Source organism: Enhydra lutris, unplaced genomic scaffold (genome assembly GCF_002288905.1).
Source record: "Enhydra lutris kenyoni isolate GAN:26980312 unplaced genomic scaffold, ASM228890v2 scaffoldscaffold24, whole genome shotgun sequence".
Taxonomy (NCBI): Eukaryota; Metazoa; Chordata; class Mammalia; order Carnivora; family Mustelidae; genus Enhydra; species Enhydra lutris.
In genome coordinates, this window is record NW_019154108.1 from 8,815,472 (window position 1) to 8,832,725 (window position 17,254).

The 17,254-nt window shown below is 54.5% G+C and overlaps 1 protein-coding gene across 1 annotated transcript in view; it reads left to right on the top strand.

The window, feature by feature from the left end:
• Window positions 1-17,254, top strand: part of LOC111150884 (serologically defined colon cancer antigen 8) — a 259,368-nt gene that overhangs the window by 231,034 nt on the left and 11,080 nt on the right. The gene's annotated exons all lie outside the window — the stretch shown is intronic.

The following is a 17,254-nucleotide window of genomic DNA, read 5'->3' on the forward strand; positions in this document are numbered from 1 at the left end:
AAAAGAAAAAGAAAAAAAGAATCAGGTTCCCAGCATCTAGTCTGAGTGGCGGTGCCATCACTGAGCGGTATAACATGCGCTGCGTGTATTTTCTATTGAAAAGAGCGATTTTGATGAAAGGCATCTGTTACACACTCACAGACTTGTGTCTGTGTCCAATCATGAAGCCCGGGGCAGGGAAGGGAGTTCCAGAAGGAACGCGTCCCGGGGACCTGGGCAGTGGTTGTGTGGTCGGAAGACTTGCGCCGTCCCCAAGGGGGATGATCTGAAGGGCACACTTTTTGAATGGCTGCATTCTGAAACTTTCATCATAACATTCAATGCTTTTTTAGTCGCTCCTCATGTTTTTACATTTCACTTACATGAATTTTCATTCATAGTGTAGATTACAAGTAAACGGAATTTACAGCTTGGTGCCCCCCTCCCTCCCCGCCTGCCTACGAATTTGAACTACTCTATTGCTCGTGGCCTACAGTGATCCGCTCAGGTGGGCACCCTGGAGCCGGGGCAGATCCCCGGCGGGGGTACGGGGGGTAGCGTGTCTGGACAGCGTCCTTTCACACCTGGAGCCTACTGGACTTCAGGACATCGGCGTGGCTTTGGGGTTTGACAGTCCTAGCTACACAGCCTTGCTGAACTTCTGCTGTTTTTTTTTAATCTTCCCTAAGCCTCAGCCTATGAAATCCAAAGACTAATGCGCGTCCCTTAGAGTTTCCGGGCAGGTAAAGGGGTATCTCATTTCACGTGCTGGGCGCTTAAACTGTGGAGTTCCTTGGCCACCCTTCTTTGACTTACGAAGAAAAAAAAGGTCAGCTGTCGGGGGAGTACTTGGGCGCTGTTTTCCCATGTCTCATTTCCACGGACTTGGGAAGCCACACGTGGTCAACCAGTACATGGTTCAGACACATTAACAAGAAGGTTGGAAACTTAGCTTTTCCCCTGGAGCAGAGGGGTGCCCCCAGTCGGGCAGTCCCATCTGCAGAGGGAAGGTCCCAGCTGTCCCCATGTCACAGGGGCTGTCCTGACTGCCCCTTGCCCCTGCTCTCCAGCGTCCTGGCCCCAATTGCTCACATGCGCCCACCAGGTTTAACTTTTTAGTTTGGAAGAAACCCATCATTTTCACCTGTGTCTTTCTGATCCCCGGCCTGATCAAATATTTTCGAATATTCGCCCAGTCCCTGCTCCCCTCCCCCACTCCCAACTGCTCTAAGTTACCAATGGCCAGATTTCAGTCATCAGGAGAGTAGAATGTATTATTTTTTTGCAGCCTGTCTTTCTGGGGGCCGGATTCCAAGGAGGCAGCCCGGGCGCTCACAGGCCAGGAGAGCCAGGATTTCAACAGTGTCAACAATCTTTGCTCATCATACCGAAAAGCCGTGTGTCGGTGCCGGCTCATTAGCATACAGCCGCGCCGTGCTTGCTAACAAAGCGGGCTCTGGGTATCTGCTAGTTTCGCAGCTTGTCTGTCTTCCTTGACCGAAAAGGAGTGGAAGAATAGCTTCAGGCAAGGGTGCTGTCCCTCTCCGGGGGGCAAGACAGCATCACGAGGATTCCCGGAGGGAGAGCTAAGTGGTTTGCAAGTCATCGGGCATTTGGAAGAAGGGAGCCAGGCCATCCTTTGTTTTTCTAATCTGGTTTTAAAATCATGACAAGCAAACAAATCGCCATGTTGTCACGTTAAAAAAGCGAGCGAGTCCTGAATAATTCGCGATCATCCCTTTCATAGTTTTGTTTCCTTAGGCAGCCTCCAAAGAAATAACTCTCTGTGGGCAGGGGTACACACGCATGCCCTCCTCTCGCTCCGTCTCCCTGCCCCTCTTTTGTTAGGGGGATGGAGGGGAAGAAGAAACGTACAAGCAGATGTGCTGCGAGATCTACAGGCTTCTGCCAACCATATGGCATCTTAAAGAAAGATGGCTGGAGCGTCTGGATCAGCAAGGAGGCGGGCTGGGAAGCCATGTGTCGTGTTGGTGCACGCAGTTGTTTGAGCTCTCTCTAAATGGCTTCAGGAGATTGTGTAATGGAACAAATGGTCCTGCGAGCCCAGGAACAGCCTTGCCGCTGCTGGAGAGGCAATTGGCCCTCGGGCGGGTACTGCTTCCCTTTTTTCTCCCCCAGTGTTCTGTATTCTTCTTTTAGTGTTCTTCGAACTCCCAGAATTGACTCAGAACTTTGCAACTCCGAATTATGCTCCCGGCTCTCCCCGCCTGGAACTCTCCTCTCTCTCCGACCTGGGAATTAATAAGGCTCTGGTCCTGCTCCGGGTGGTCTCTGCAAGGCCCCTGCCCTGCGGCCCTCTGTGGGGGGGGGGGGTCCCCGGGGGAGGCCCCCCCCCCCCCCCCCCCCCCCCCCCGCCCCTCCTGACAAAGGTCTGCCCACCTTCCCCCTCTCCCCCAGGAGGTTGCCAGGCTCATAGGGCTTGTGTCCTCCCACCAGAATTTCCAGAAACCCCAGGAGATGAAATTTTCATTCCTTAGTGGGTCAGCTCAGAGTTTTATGTGGTCCCAGGGAGCACATAAGAGATTGTCCCTTTGCTCTTTTGGATCTTGTGTGCGGCATTTAAAAAAAAAAATTGTCTTAATTCCATAGCAGTGGATTCTTTGGACTTTTCAGTTGCGCATGCCGTTTACTGAGCACTTTCAGTGACCTCCGCACTCTACTCCCTGATACAAAATGTCAATATAAGTTTAAGAGTCGACACACTGTGATTCTGGGGGTGCACTGGCAGTATTTTATCTGTGGTCAAATTCTCTGTCCCTTCTTGTTTTGAGAAATGGAGGCAGAAGGAGCCCGGAGACCTCCCAGCGAGAGCAAATCTTTGGAGTTGTCTTGGCCAAGCTCTTTGGGCATTTCAGCTGCATTCTAGGACCAACAGATCTTCTTTTATTGTCATTTCAGAGCCTCTCCATATACAATGCAGCATCTCTAGCTGCTGGAGAGTTGGGTCTGCCTTCTCAGTGGGACGGGTGACCAACTCAGGGCGCCATGGTGTACCCTACATTGTGGTTCCCGGAAGGTGGGATGAGTAGCTGCTTCAGTAAAAAAACTGGTCGATTTATCTGGCCAAATGATCAAGCCAGTTTGATGACCTAGCTGGACGGTTCAGTGGGAGTCTCTGGTCTGCCTGGTTTGTGCCGCACACTGTGGGATTGGAGAGCAGGGGACCCGAACCCCTCCTTTATGGTTTGAGTCATCACCTCCCTGATGACAGATGGGGAGCCCAACTGGACAGGCCCCAGAGAATGGGAGCAAGTAAGAGGTTACAAAAGTGTAAGCTTGGGAAATAAGAAGCTATCTTGTCTACTACAATTTCTATCAAAGGTGCTTTGAGCAGTGAAAATACATCGTAGTTTATTTTGCTGGGTAATGATACAAAGGCTCCCCACCCCACACACACACAAAAGAAAGGCAGCCTCGAGCATGTACAACTGGGCTCCAGTGGGAGGAAAGGGCTCGGCATCTAGAAATCTGAACGTGTCTTCACACTGTCATCGTTTTTGTATACTCACGGCTGAGGCAAACGATTTTTACTGTGTGACACGGGGTCATCTGGGAATCACTTGGAGATCGTTACTGATTTCTTTCATAAATAACGATTTGCTGCAAGGATACCGATTGACACCCAGAAATTTCGGATAAAGTACTATTTCATTTTTGTGACTTCTTTGTATTAAAAAAAAATCATTCTTAACTCATATACACAGGTTAAAAACACCTGCCTTTGTGTCACCCCACCCAGGGCTCATTTCATGTTGAACACCTTAAGTGTTAGGCTATTCTTACTTTGTCTTCTGAATGTAGGATCTGGAGCGAGGAAGGAGGGGCGCAGAGGAGGAAGTATAATTTTAATTGTTATCTCCCAGTTGGAAGAAATTACCACTTTAATCCCTTTCACCATCCAAGTGTACATGGGCCCAAATTTGTCAGCATTAGAATTTCTTGAAACAATGCAATTAAACTGCAACATATTTCCTAACATTCTTAATTAAGACAGTAACTGAAAAATGTAGATTAACAGAAGTTACTGTTTTTATCAACACATTTTCTTTCCCGCCACCATCACATCCCCCTCCCCCATCCCTTTTTGCTTTAAATGTCTGATGTCAGTTTTGTCCACATGTACATTATGCACATGGCACCGAAGAAACAAAGTAAAAAATTCTCTTTTAATTCTGAGCGGCATGCCCAGCGCCACATGCACTGTCTGTTACATGTCGCTTCTCATGAGGTTCATGCTGGGAGTTTCTTTTTAAAGGCAAAGTGTTTCTGAAGGAAAGAGTTCAGGTTGCGCAGATTGTGTTAGAAAAACCCCACTCTCTCCGAGTGGAATTAATACACTGATTATTCTGTGCGGGCTCAAACTGGCAGCGTGTGCAAAAGTTCAAGAGTATCTGGGAATTGAAATACGGACGCGAACTGGAGAGAGTGAGTGAGTGGAGACAAAGCGATGGGAAGTATTATCTGGAAGTGCAACTCGGGTACCTCTGTGAGGAGGCGGAGGGAATGTCAGTGAGCAGCTCGGTCCGAAAGCAGCACCCGCCTGGACTGTTTGTACGGAATCAGAGTCCGTTTGTCGGGGCACATTTTAGGACAGATCCTAAAACAACAGTTGGGTCGCGGGAGCGTGATGGGAGGGCGGACAAAGCGAGGTCGTACCCCAGCCCCTGTAACTTTCCTTTCCTCGGGCTCTTCGGATGTGCGGCCCTTCCAGTAAGTGACCCGAGCAGCCTAATCACTAACAGAAACTACGCGGGCCGCGGTATTCTCCGGCCTATTAGTCGAGATGCTTCTCCTGTTCCAGTCCGAGCCCTCCAGGACCGTCATCAAACGATCCGTGTTTGGTTCACGAATAAGGACCTAAAAGCTAAGAAAAGCAAAGACGGTCACGCAGCACCTTTCCCAGCCCAAACTTTTCTCCCCCACCGCTGCGCAGGGGAAGAGATGGGGACGCGAGCTTGGAGTTAATGAGGCTGTCGCCCTTCTCCTCCCTCGACCGCAACGTGGCTTAATCCTCTGCTTCCGCCGAAGCGCAGAGCCCCGCGCGCCCCGCGGAGCCGCCCCGGCCGCGCAGCAGGTGCGGGCGCCGCCCAGGGCGGAGGCGGGAGGGGAGCTGACGGGGCGGCGGGGCGCGGGAGCCGGGCGGACCCCCTCCCCGCCCTCCTGCAGCAGGGGCGGCCCCGGCCCCGGCGCGCTCGCAGGCGGCCTGAGAGCAGGTGCAGGTGCGCGGCGGGCGCGCGAGGAAGTGGCCAGCGCGCGGCGGGAGGCGGGCGCGGAGGTCCCGGGCGCTCCCGACTCGGTGCGCGGGATTTCGCTACAGCTCTCAGATGAAGCCTGTCTTTGGCAGCCTCTAGGATGGGGGGCGGGGGTGTACATATGACAACTACTACCTTCTGTTTGGCAGTTGCTCTTTTCTAAAGCAGGAACTTACCCCTGGGGAGGATCTAGTGCAGGGTCCTGCCATGCCCTGGGGGTCAGGCGTTGGGAGGAGGTCCGCAGTGCTACCTACACCCGTTAAAATGCCGGTTTGCAGCCCTTGGGGAGAGGCACTGGCAGGATGAGGCTGTCCCCAGCCTCCCACCACAGTCCCCCACCACAGGCCCCAGCTCTAGCCCCTCCCCTCCTGCCTCAGTTGATGGTTCCCACGGCTGTCCCATCACCACCACTGAGGGACTGGCCTAGAGAGCTTCAGTGGCCTGTGGAAGAGTCAGCCTGCCTGCGGCTTCCGCTTCTTGAACCCCGGGCCCTGCTGCCCCACAGGGGATTCCTAGTCGAGCGGGCAGGAGCTCTTCCAGGGAAGGGCGGGTTGGGGGTGGGGGCATGACCCAGCCCTGGCTGTGGGGTGAGGGCCTGAGCCCCCAGGAAGGCCCCTCCTTCCCCTTCTTTTCTTTCCTCTCATTCAGGAAATCTTAACTTAGGAAGGCTACTGACTTTGCTGGTTTGGAGCACGGACCCAGAGAGTGAGCCCCTGACCCTCTCCACAAACCTTCAGGGTGGCTCCCAGCGCTCTGACCCGAGCCCTGTCTCTCCAGCTGCCTCAAGGACTGTGCGCATCGGACACAGCCGGCTTCTGCTTGGAGCACCTAAGACTTGCCTGATGACAGGAGGTGGTGGCAGCCTTCCTTATTCCAGAGCAATCTTAGTATCCATTCTCCCTGCCTCCTTTCTCGGGGCCACGGTGGCCTCCTGAGCAACTTGGGGCATTTTCTCTACTGGTGCTCTTAAAAGAGAGAGAGAGAGAGAGGAAGGAGTGTTGGAAGCCTAGACTGGTTCTCTTGCCACTTTTAAAATTCAACATTTTGTAGCCCAAACATGAAACCCTGGGTGGAATTGGTTCCTTGTCCCCCATGACGGCAGACAACCAGGCGGGATGGGCCCCTTCCTTCTGCTGCCCGAGCCCTCCCTCCAGCAGGGCCTCCGTGCTCCGTGCCACCGGCCCTTCGAGCTGGAAGGCTGCTGCCACCACATTATCCCCAACTCATCGCTGGGTGGAGGACCCCCTTTTACTAAATGATTTATTACTCTTAGCAGAATTCCTCTGGCTGCAGATTTTATTTCTGAGTCACTCTGTTCAGCTCAATTGGTCGCCTTCAGTTACCGTGGCAACCAGCAGATGGGGTTCTTTGACAAGGGTCAGCGGGGAGGCTGCCTGGGTATAGACTCTAGACGGAAGAGGAGCTAAATAAAAAGCTTTCAGCGCTGACAGTTCCATAGTGGATGGCCAGGAGTACTTATCAAATTACTTGCATTAAAACCTAATTAAGATGTGTGCCAATCAGTGTACGGGAGTGATTGGATCTGGTTACTCAGCGGCCGTGGGCTCGCTCCTACTTGATCACGCCTCTGTGACCAGTTCGCCCATCTCAAGGGTGGTCAGCCGTGCAGGAAATAGAGAGCGGGCTCGGGACAGTGTGAATGCTAAGTGCAGGACCGCTCCCAGAGGGTTTGTGCGTCCAGGAGCCCCAGGGGGACCTCGCTGGGAAAAAGTCCTCATGAAAACACCACACTGCGGCGAAGACTCCAGAGGGTTGGGGGGACGACTGGGTGGCTCAGTCGGTTAAGCGTCCGACTCTTGGTTTTGGCTCAGATCGTGGTGTCACGGTCATGGGATCGAGCCCCCGTGTTGGGCTCCACGCTCAGCGCAGCATCTGCTTGGGATTCTCATTCCCTCTTCCCCCCTCCCCCACCCCAAATAAATAAATAAATAAATAAAATCTTAAAAAATAACTCAATAGGGCAACTGGGCAGGAGCCTCATGCGTTCCAATAGTTCCGTCTGCTTTTGAGATACTTTGATTGCATTACAAATCACGTTCATCAAAATAAAACTGGTCTTTTAATTGTGCCAGATCAAGGGTACTAAACAGACATGATATCTGAGTGCAGAGGATCTTTTCGGTAAAAGAGGAAAAGGCACAGTTTGGAATCCGTTGACAAAATTGGAAATCAGTAGGTTAGATCAAGGTATTATATCCCTGTTATGGTTACTGTCGTCGATAACGTGCTACGGTCTGTGGGAGTCTTTATCATTAGGACGTACACGGAGGTCTGGGTTCGTGGGATTCGCAGTCAGAGGGCTCCAAAAGCAATGAGAAATACACGTGTGTGTGTGTGTGTGTGTGTGTGTGTGTGTATAGGGTGTGTGTAGGGAGGCAGAGAGAGGGAGAGAGCAGAATAATAAATGGGTTTATGACAACAGAGGTGAATTTGGGTAAGGGGCGTTCTTTGTACTATTCTTGCGACTTTTCCTAGGCACGATCTTATCTCCAAATACACGGTTTTTCAAAAGATGGTGCCTCAGTTTAGGTAGGGAACGCCACGAGAGGCCGTCTGGGTTTTGCTGCTACGGCTTCTAAATGGCCATGAGCCAGATGTGGCCTGGGTTATACTTTGCAAGCATTTGGGTTTTCAACAGTTTTCATTCCTCTGTCCCGTCTCATTTCGCCCCACAGAGCTGGGCTCTCCCTGACCGCTTCTGCTTTAAAAAGAGCTGCTGAAAGGTGACTGAGGCCCGAGACAAGCAGTCCCCTAGGTTCTTCAGAGTCTCAGATTCCTGACGGGTCAGCTCTGCTCCCCGTCGTTTCGTGGTGCAGGATCCCTTCTTCCTGCCAGGCCTGCCCAGGGGATCACAGGCTTAGCCCGTGTCGCATGGCACCTGCTCGTTAGGATGACGAGGCAGCGGTACAGCAGATGTCCTCGGCGTTCTGTGGGGAAGCTGGCGCTCATGTCCAGGGGAAGCTCTGTTCCCAGCAGTTGGTCTGTGAGAGAACCGGGCCTGACAGTGTCCGAGGCCACAGGGGCGTTGGGGGCCGGCTGGCAGCAAGCTCCCCAGGTGGGTGTCCAGAGCTCTGGGGCTCCGTGTGTGCGCCCTTCATGCCCACACCAGTCCGGACTGGTCAGTGCGGTGTCTGGGCCGAGGAGTCCACAAACTGGGTGGTGACAAGATAAGAACAGAAACGGTGTTTAGAATTTTTTTTTTTTAAGATTTTATTTATTTATTAGAGAGCATGAGCCCAAGCAGGCAGAGGGGCAGAGGGAGAGGGAGAGGGAGAAGCAGACTCTTTGCTGAGCAGGAAGCCCAACACGGGGCTCAATCCCAGGACCCTGAGCCCAAGGCAGACGCTTAACCTACTGAGCCACCCGGGCGTCCCGGTGTTTAGAAATTCTTGCCGTCAGTGCAGCAGCGTTGTGTGGTCCCCAGTAAGTCGGCAATAGAGTGGAAGTATAAAAAGGAACAAAAAGCAAAGCCCAAACTGGCTCCCTCCCCCGAGCCCAGCGGCAGAGTGCTGGCCGGGGGGCTCCCCGCCCCCACGCCTCGGAGAACAGGTTGCCCAGTGGGTCACCTTTCTCAAGGTCCTTACCTAAAATCCTTATTTTTTTGTAGTATGGAAGAGAGGTCAGGCCTTTTCCAAAAGGATTCAGAAATGCTTCCAAGAGCACTGGATTTGGAGTCAAGGGACATGGGTTTTGGTCCTAAATTTCCTGTACATGGGCCATATGACTGTGGGCCTTGGGTTCAGCTTCAGGGGCTGAATTAGATGAGCTGTAAGTGCCTGTCAGCTCTCACGTGATCTGATCCTTCTGAAGAGAAGAGCAGGGGGCTTTCCCCCACTCGCGCCCCTAAGGAGGCCCCCCCCACCCCTGCTCCACTTCCACAAGTAGCCAAGGCTGACTTGAGGGAGTGGAAAACCAAAGGGGCACCACGGGAAATAAGTTCCCTTTGCTGGGAATGAAAACTGTCCCCAGAACGGCAGGATTTTTAGAATGAATGACTCAGTTACTCACTGCAGAACAGGGTAGATTTGAGCAAAGGAAGTTTGGCTGGCACAGCGGCCATTGAAACCGCCTTCGTGTTCTAAGTGAGGGTGATGGGCTAGAATGTGTCCCAGACTCCTCACCACGAGGCTCCTTCTCGCCGACTCTATGCAGCCACATGAATGAGACGGGATTTTGGAAATTCTGACAAGCAATTTGCAAGTATTGGAACCAAGTGTACAACTTTACAGGAATCCGGCTTCTTCCCCACAGTTCGTTACCTGGATCACTTAGGAGGGTGATTGGGTTTTCAAATTTGCACTTGGGCAGCGGGTGTCGTTAGGACGACAGCTGGCTGCGGGGTTTGAAGATGGGACACAGCGAGGGAGGCTGTGTAGAGTCAGGGTACTGCGGGATCATGACTCAGTCATCCCTGAGCCCGGCGACCAGCAAACTCACTCTAAAGAGTCAAGTCGTCAACATTGTGTGGAATGTTCGTGTCGCAAAACATTGTTTTTCTTGTGATTTTTTTTTTTTTAATTCATCATTGGAAGATGTAAAAACCACCCTTAACTTGCAGACTGTACGAAAACAGGGCCCTGGGGTGTGATGTTTGCTGACACCTGTTCTAGCTCATTCCATGTGGGAGGAAGCTCGCCGTGATCACGTGCTTTGCTTAACTTCTCGTGACTGACATCCAGGCTTGGGAGTAGACCGGCACCGGCACAGCTTTCATGTGGACAGTTGGCTGTTCAGGGACCAAAGCTGGAGCCACGGGGGAAGAATTATCCTCCATGAGAACTCAGTTTGTATGCAGGAATAATACTGGAATTACCGCGTGCCGGTGGTGCCTGCACTTGAGAAGCGACCAGAATGACCCCGGGGGCCCATGAAAACGTGTCCTGCTGGGCCTCACCCCAGAGCTGCTGATTCGGGAGCTCCTGAGGTTTTCTATTCTCAGTTCCAGAAATGGAGAATGTGAGGTTGACAGAGATCAAGCCTCCCTGCCCGAGGAGAATAGGTAGTTCGTGGTGGGATTTTGAAGTCATGTCTCTGCATCGTCTTTTAAGTTAGTGGTGAATTTCAGTAGCACATTTCAGTTATTTAACGTGTATGTTACGCTGTTTCGAAGTTAGCACACGTGAAAGCCAACAGATGCTACAGATGAAATCACAGTTCTCGTCTTTGGTATGAATAATGTCCACTGGTAAGGAGTTTGTTCACTCTGATGTTTTTATCCAGCACAACCTCTGTGGTAGGCACCTGGCTATGTGCCGGAGATGGCGAGCTGGACTAGACCCCCTTCCTGTCTTTAGGGAACCCAACAGAGTCCAGTGGGAGGGGCAGGCAAGCCAGGGCGACAGTAAGTGGCTGGTAGCACAGTGAGGTGGCAGGATGGTGGGCTGCAGAAAGATCTGGAGAGTCAAGGGGCCAGTCTTGAGAGCCAGGAGTCTGAGTCACGTGGACTGGAAGGGCGAGGGAGGAGGTGGTACGGAGGGCTCGGAGCCAGGCAACTGGAGGTGGCCACCCATGGCCGAGAGACAGGCCTGTCCTTCATGCCCTGGTCCCCCTGGCTCTCCGCCTGCTGGTTGTCTGAGCTTGGACTGATGGCTAAAGGGCTGTGCCTGGCTTTTCTCAAGCCAGAAATGGTGCGGGTGACAGTCCTAGCTCCCCTTTGGAATTGTCAGGAGCTTTAAATTAGCAAATGTGAAAAGCTTCCTGTTCCCTGGGAATTAGTAGAGAGGTGACTGCGTGCTTTATAGTCCAATGTTCGCACCTTTTAAGTCCACGTGTTGGTTGAAAGCCGTTCTTCATTTCCATGAGGAGCCCCCCCCCCCACCCCGTCCCAGTGACATCCTCAGTGGCGGCATTTGAGAACGCTTATCTACGAAGGGGAGGGCAAACCTTTACTATAGCCAGAGCGACCAAAGGAGGGGCTCTGGCCTGAAAACATTTCAGGATAAAGGACGTTCGACCCCCACCAGACCCCACACCAAAACAACACAAACGCAGGAAGAAAGAGAGAAAAAAAAAAAGACAGTCATCTGTAGAAAGCTGCAGGGTGAGAAGGTTGAGGGAAACGAAAGCATGTCCTCTACAAAACCTGTATTTCTGGGGAGACTGGCCACTTCTGGAGGGAGAAGGGGGCGGGCCTGGGGACGGGAGACCGTGGGCGGTGGCCCCTGAGGGCTGGTACCAGCTTCACGAGTGTTCATTTGATTATTATACCTCATAACTTATTTATACACTGCATATATTTTGTATGTATCACATACAACATAAAAAAATTTAAATATATGTATTCACTTGCTTTCACAGTATTCATAGCAAATGAGTGTCTGAAGCACAGGACCGGAGCTGGCAGCTCGCGCCGCTTCTGTTTTGCATGAGAAATCTTACCCAGCCCGCTCAGCTCTAGAAAGTTGTTCTCTATTGCGCGCTTGCTCCCTCTTATCCTGAAGTCTTGCATATTAAAAAAAAAAAAAAGAACGTTGGTTGGGCTCCTGCCTGGTGGGGTGTGGCGGGGAGATCGCTGTGGGATGGGTAGAGCTTGGTCCCGAGTTCCCATGGTAACCGCGGGCCCGCCCGCCTGTAACCCCTGGGAGCCGAGCCCCCCAGCCCGGCCCATTCTGATTGCTCTGCTCTTCTCTGCGCCCCCCCGAGTCCCCCACTTCTGCCCTGGGGTGGCAGTTGCACACCCGCAGACCCTTAAGGCAATGGGCCCTGCCCCTGCCCCTGCAGTCAGGGTGGCGAGCCCAGCCCCGGGTAGAGAGTGGCCCAGAGGGGCTCTTGGTCACAGACTTGCTGAGCCCTCAGTGCCCTGAAGGGCAGGGGCACCCCGGCTGCCTCTTGGGGAGGGTTGGCCGCCTCCCCCGGGCCGCTGCTCCGCTGGGTGCCGTGACCGCCAGGGCAGATGCCAAGGACATCCCGGGGGGCATCCGGGAGGGACGGAAGACTCTGCCCTGCCCTGCGGAGCCCGCGCGTGGTTTGCGGGCTGCCGAGGGCTCCTTCCCGCAGGAGCCGCTACTGTCCCTGCAGACTCCGAGGCAGGCCTGGGAGGGCGGCCCCACTCTGTCCTCGAATTCCTCCATGCCACGGGGAAGAAATGGCTCCAAACAGGGAACCCGAACAGAACAAGAAATTGCAAGCTCTCAGAATGACACTTAAGCCGAGAACTGAGCCTCGAAAATAGGAGGGGTCCTGCTCCGAGACACCCCCCCCCCCCAGAACGTCCGCAGGGGAGCAGAGGGGCATCTGGGTGGCTGGAGAGCAGGAGCCCTTGCAGGGCCGGGATGGGGTGAGATTGTCCGAAGGGTCAGACAGGGCGCCCGTGTCCACGCGAGAAGGCTCTGCCTCGGCTCCGCCCTCGTGCCCCCGCCCCCGCCCCGGCAGGTGCGCTCACCCTTCTCAGCAGCTCGCCGGCCACAGCGCGTCACCTTGCTTCTCTTCTCGACAAACACCTGTGCCCTCCAGCCGGGGCAGAACAGGATGGCTGTGGATCAGGGGCTTCTCCTTACTCACCCCGCTGGTGAGGAGGGCCCTGGCCTCTGCTGCAGGTGCCTTCCTGCCTGGGGAAGCCTGGCACCCTTCGCCTCGCGGAATCCCCCTCTCTCCTGCCCACCGGCTCCAGCCCCTTCCTCCCTCTGCACCCCTCTTGCTCCTTTGCCCTCTGCCAAGCCCCTCTCCCCCTCTCCAGAATGGTGTCCCCTCTTCCGCCACACCTCCCTCTGGACAGGGCGAGTAGCCGTGGCCAGCACCCCCATGGCCTGTTCCAGCACCGAGTGGCGCGTCACACAGAGCCCCCCCTTCCTCCTGGAAAGCCTCTCCTCTTAAGCTCCAGGTTCTCTCTCCAGGCTTGCCTCCTCGTGGTCGTCTGTCTCCGTGGCTCGGTGGCTCCCTGTCCCCTGCTACCCTGTAAATGTGGCCAATCCCTGAGGGCCTGTCCTGGCCCTCTTCCCTCTCATCGCAGCAGACATGTGTCGTGGCTTGGATATATAAAGATTTTTAAATATTAATTTATTTGAGAAAGAGCACACTGCACCCAAGCAGGGGGAAAAGCAGATGGAGAGGGACAGGCAGACTCCCCGCTGAGCATGGAGCCAGACTTGGGGCTCGATCCCAGGACCCCGACATCATGACACAAATGGAAACCAAGAGTCGGACACTCAACCGACTGAGCCACCCGGATGCCCCAAGGACACCTGTATTTTTAACAAACTTGAAAGCCTCTGCCCGGCTCTCCTGGGTGAATCTTGCCCCGCGTTCATGGCCACTCCTCTCAGCAGGTGTAGCCCGCGGCTGGGCATCCAGCCAGACCTGCCCCAGGCCCCCGGCCGCATGCCTGCTCGGTAGGTGCACAGCTCGTGGGTACCTCCCTCTGGCCCCAAAACTTCTATCCCAGGCCTGTCCCTCCTCCCATCCTCTCCTTCCTGGTGCAGGGACCGCCACTGCCTGGACGGGGTCCACAGCTGTTGGCCCGGCTGCAGGGCTGGACGGGGACCAGCATCACTGACCGTGTGAACAGCCTGGGGATTCTGGTCCTGCCACACCGTGTGCTCTCGGTTTGCAGACAGCATGGCCTTTGCAGCGCCCCTTCTCCTTTGGGGAGCCCCTGCCCAGGACAATACCCATTCCCCTTTCGCATCCTGACTTGCTGGCTGAGGGGCCAGAACCAGCCACTCTTCCTCCTTGTGCGTGGGGATCCTTGTCCTTACAGTGGGGTCAGACTAGTTCCTGCCTCGTGGGACGGGCGTGAGCAGAGGCTGGGGCCTCCTGGACCCTGTATCTACCCTATAGTATTTGACCCACGAGAGGTGTTTCCCAAGGAAGGGTTAACTGCTTGGTTTGTTGAATTAACTCAATGAATGAACCATTCCTTAACAACAGTTAAGAGGACCCCGAGCTCCCGTGCTTCCTCTGTGGCTTTGTGCAAACTTCCCAGACCTCTCAGCTTCGGTCTCTCAACTGTAAGATGGGGTCTAGCACCTACCTTTTAATTCGCTAATCTGTGCAGGGAGACAAGGACAGAGTACAGGCAGGGTTGTGCAGCGTTTGGGGCAGGCTGTTCCAAGAAATAACTTGTTAATAAAAAAAAAACAAAAAACTTCCCACTATTCATAAAACACCTCAAGAGAGCTGCTATTGAAATTTATTTCCTTAACTGAGTCCCTTTTATCTAAAATCTGGGTTTGTTTCTGTCTTTTAACCAATGTGGGTTTGGTTTGGTGGTGATTTTTACCTTTTCTGACCTTGTGATTGACTTCATTGCTGCACGTGGAGTGACCTAATGGAAGCTGACCTCGAACAAGAAGGGGCATGTCTTTTTAAGGGTGCAAAGCCCCCCAAGACTGACCGCCTAGAGAGTTCACATTGGCTCCCACTGTGAGCCGAGGGCAGGAGGAGCTTCAGCCTCGTGGAGGAGGGCTCTCCCGAGGTCCTTCTGTGAGACCCAGGGACTTAATTCAGCGGCTCCAGGTGGGGCCTGGGTGCTCTCAGGTGATCGCCGCAGGGAGCTGAAGCTTACGGTTTGCAAAATGGTGCCAACAGAGCCTGGTCTAGGTCCTGGGGCCTCCAAGGCAGAAGGGTCTAGGCAGGGACTGGCCCCATTTCTGGCTGTAAGCCAGCGTGGCCAGCCTGTGGCCAGCATTCTGTGCTGTGAGAGCAGCGTTTGGCTCAGCCCTTAGCTCTGGATCAGGCAGCCACCTCTTTCCAGGGGCCCAGAAACACACACTGAAGCCATCAGTCCACAGGACTGTTAGCCCATTTGATCAAAGCACAGGGCAAGGGACCACATGGGGAAAGGCCACTCCTGGCGCCTTGTTGTCTTTAAGCCTTAATGGTGTCATCTATTTATCCCATGTTTCTGTTACATTTGTTTCCAGCAAGCCTGAAGCCAGTGGCCTACCGCCCGGCCAGAGCTTAGCCGGTGGCTCTCTCCACACCCAGGGCTTGATGGGAGGGAGAAAGCCACTCGAGGGTTTAGACAGCTCAGCTGCTAATGACGGTGCTTTCCACCTGTCTGATTGAAATACCCAAGCGGTAGGTTGTCTGCTTCTCAAGGAAAAAGGCTCTTCTCTCCTCTAGGGGACCCACCCCAGTGCAGGACTGCGGAGTAGCTGCTCAGATGGGCGGTGGCTGCCGGCATCTGTCGGTGGGTCAGTCCGGGGAGAGTGCCCCTGCCCTGCCGCAAGCCGACAGCCGGCTTCTCTGCCGCCCTGGGGTGTCCTCGCCCCTCCCAGCTGCTCTCTGCACGGGAGACGGTGCAGGGAAGCTCCCGTTTGGTCTGACGCCCGTGGGGTGGTTTGGGGACTGCTCTCAGGAAGAATTGTCCCCGTGTGACAGTGTGATGGGTGGCCGTGGGGACAGAGGGAGTCTCCCAAAGCTGCAGTGCCCTGGCTTCACCAGGATCGGAGGCAGGGCCACAGGGGCAAGGGCACGACCATCGTGTATACCGCGTGGAAGCGGCAAAGCGCTCACACCTGGCTGGAAGATCGTTGTGTTCAGGTCTGCCCCAGCCTGATCTGGGACGCTGGGAGGCCAGTCAGGGCCAGAGCACCTGAGCCTGGCCCTGAACAGCCACACACACAAGAGAGAAGAACTAAGTCCTTCCCTGGCTCCTTCCTTAGGGTTTCTCCAGGACCAGCAGGACGCTTGAGGCCAGGGGGCGGGGCTTGGGCCTGTGGGCGGGGCCAGACGGCGGCCTCACGCGGGCGGTGGGCGGGGCGGGCTTTGTGAGCATGCGCCCTACTGCCCTGGCGCCCACCACCTGTTCTTGGTTTCCGGCTCCTCATGCTTGCCGCGGTAGGAAGTAGCGAAAGGCCCGGAGTGCTTGAAAAGGGGGGGGGCTCGCAGTGCGTGAGGAGGAGGAGACCCGGGTGGGCACCCGAGTGTGCCTTCGGGACAGCCTAAACAAAGATACCCACAAAAATCCTTCCAAGGTGGAGACGGGCAGACAGGTCCCGCAGTCGGTGCCGTCTGGGAAAGGGGCAAGCTTGCAGGTGGCACCAGAGTCTGGGAGAGCGTGAGCAATACTAGAATGTCGTCAGGTTCCCTCAGGATGCAGTTTTACCCGCCAGCAGGTGCCGCCTCCCTGCTGGGTTGGGAAAGGAGTCCGCCCACCCCAAGGCCCTAGTCTCTGCCCTCGTCAGTGCTTCCTTGTGCTGGGAATGCAGCAGAAGCTTGGCGGGACGCAGGGAGGCGTAACCTGGGGCAGCCTGACGCCAGTATCTGCACATGATGTCGTGGCCTTTGACTCGGTGAGTGTTGGACGTGTAGCCTGGAGTTTGAATTGCACCTTGAGCTTTTAAAATTCTTTCCCTGTGAAAATACAAGTTAATTTCACCATCAGTGCTTTTGGTCCGGGAGGAAGGGTGCAGGACACAGCCAGGCTCTTTCCCGAACAGGGCTGGGTAGTTGTGCAACTCTAAATTTAATCCAAAGCCTACATTTCCAGGGGTGAGTGTGCTGTAGGAAGCCGTCTGTGGACAAATGAGGATAATAGTTTGAGTGAATTAGCAAGTCTGGAGAGGAGGGCCCATCAGCAGAATGACAAATTTAGGATCTTTAAAGACATCTGGTCAGCGATGCCGGAGCTCATGATTGACTGAGTGATTAATAATGGAAAACCCTTAGTTCAGTGTTTCTGCTGTCCCTCGCCCACTTCCCCAGCCAGGGCGGGCTGTCTGCCGCAGCCTGCCAGAGACGTTTCCCACTGAACAATGGAAGCGTTTAGACCCCTCATCCTCGACCTCTGTGAGTTTAAGGTTTCGGTTTTTCTTCTCCTTATCCAACCTCTGTGTGTTTACTCATTGACAACTCCGGGAGAAGGCTCCTGATTTCCTTCCACATTTGATGTGATCCCATTCATCTTAATCAATGCTGCGTTCCAAGAGCCTGCTGCTGGCCTCGCCCCTCAGGGTCACCTGGATTTGCAGCTCCTGGTTCACTAACCAGGGCCTCTCTCGGACACAGCAGTGGGATGCACTGAAGGGCTGAAGCTGCCC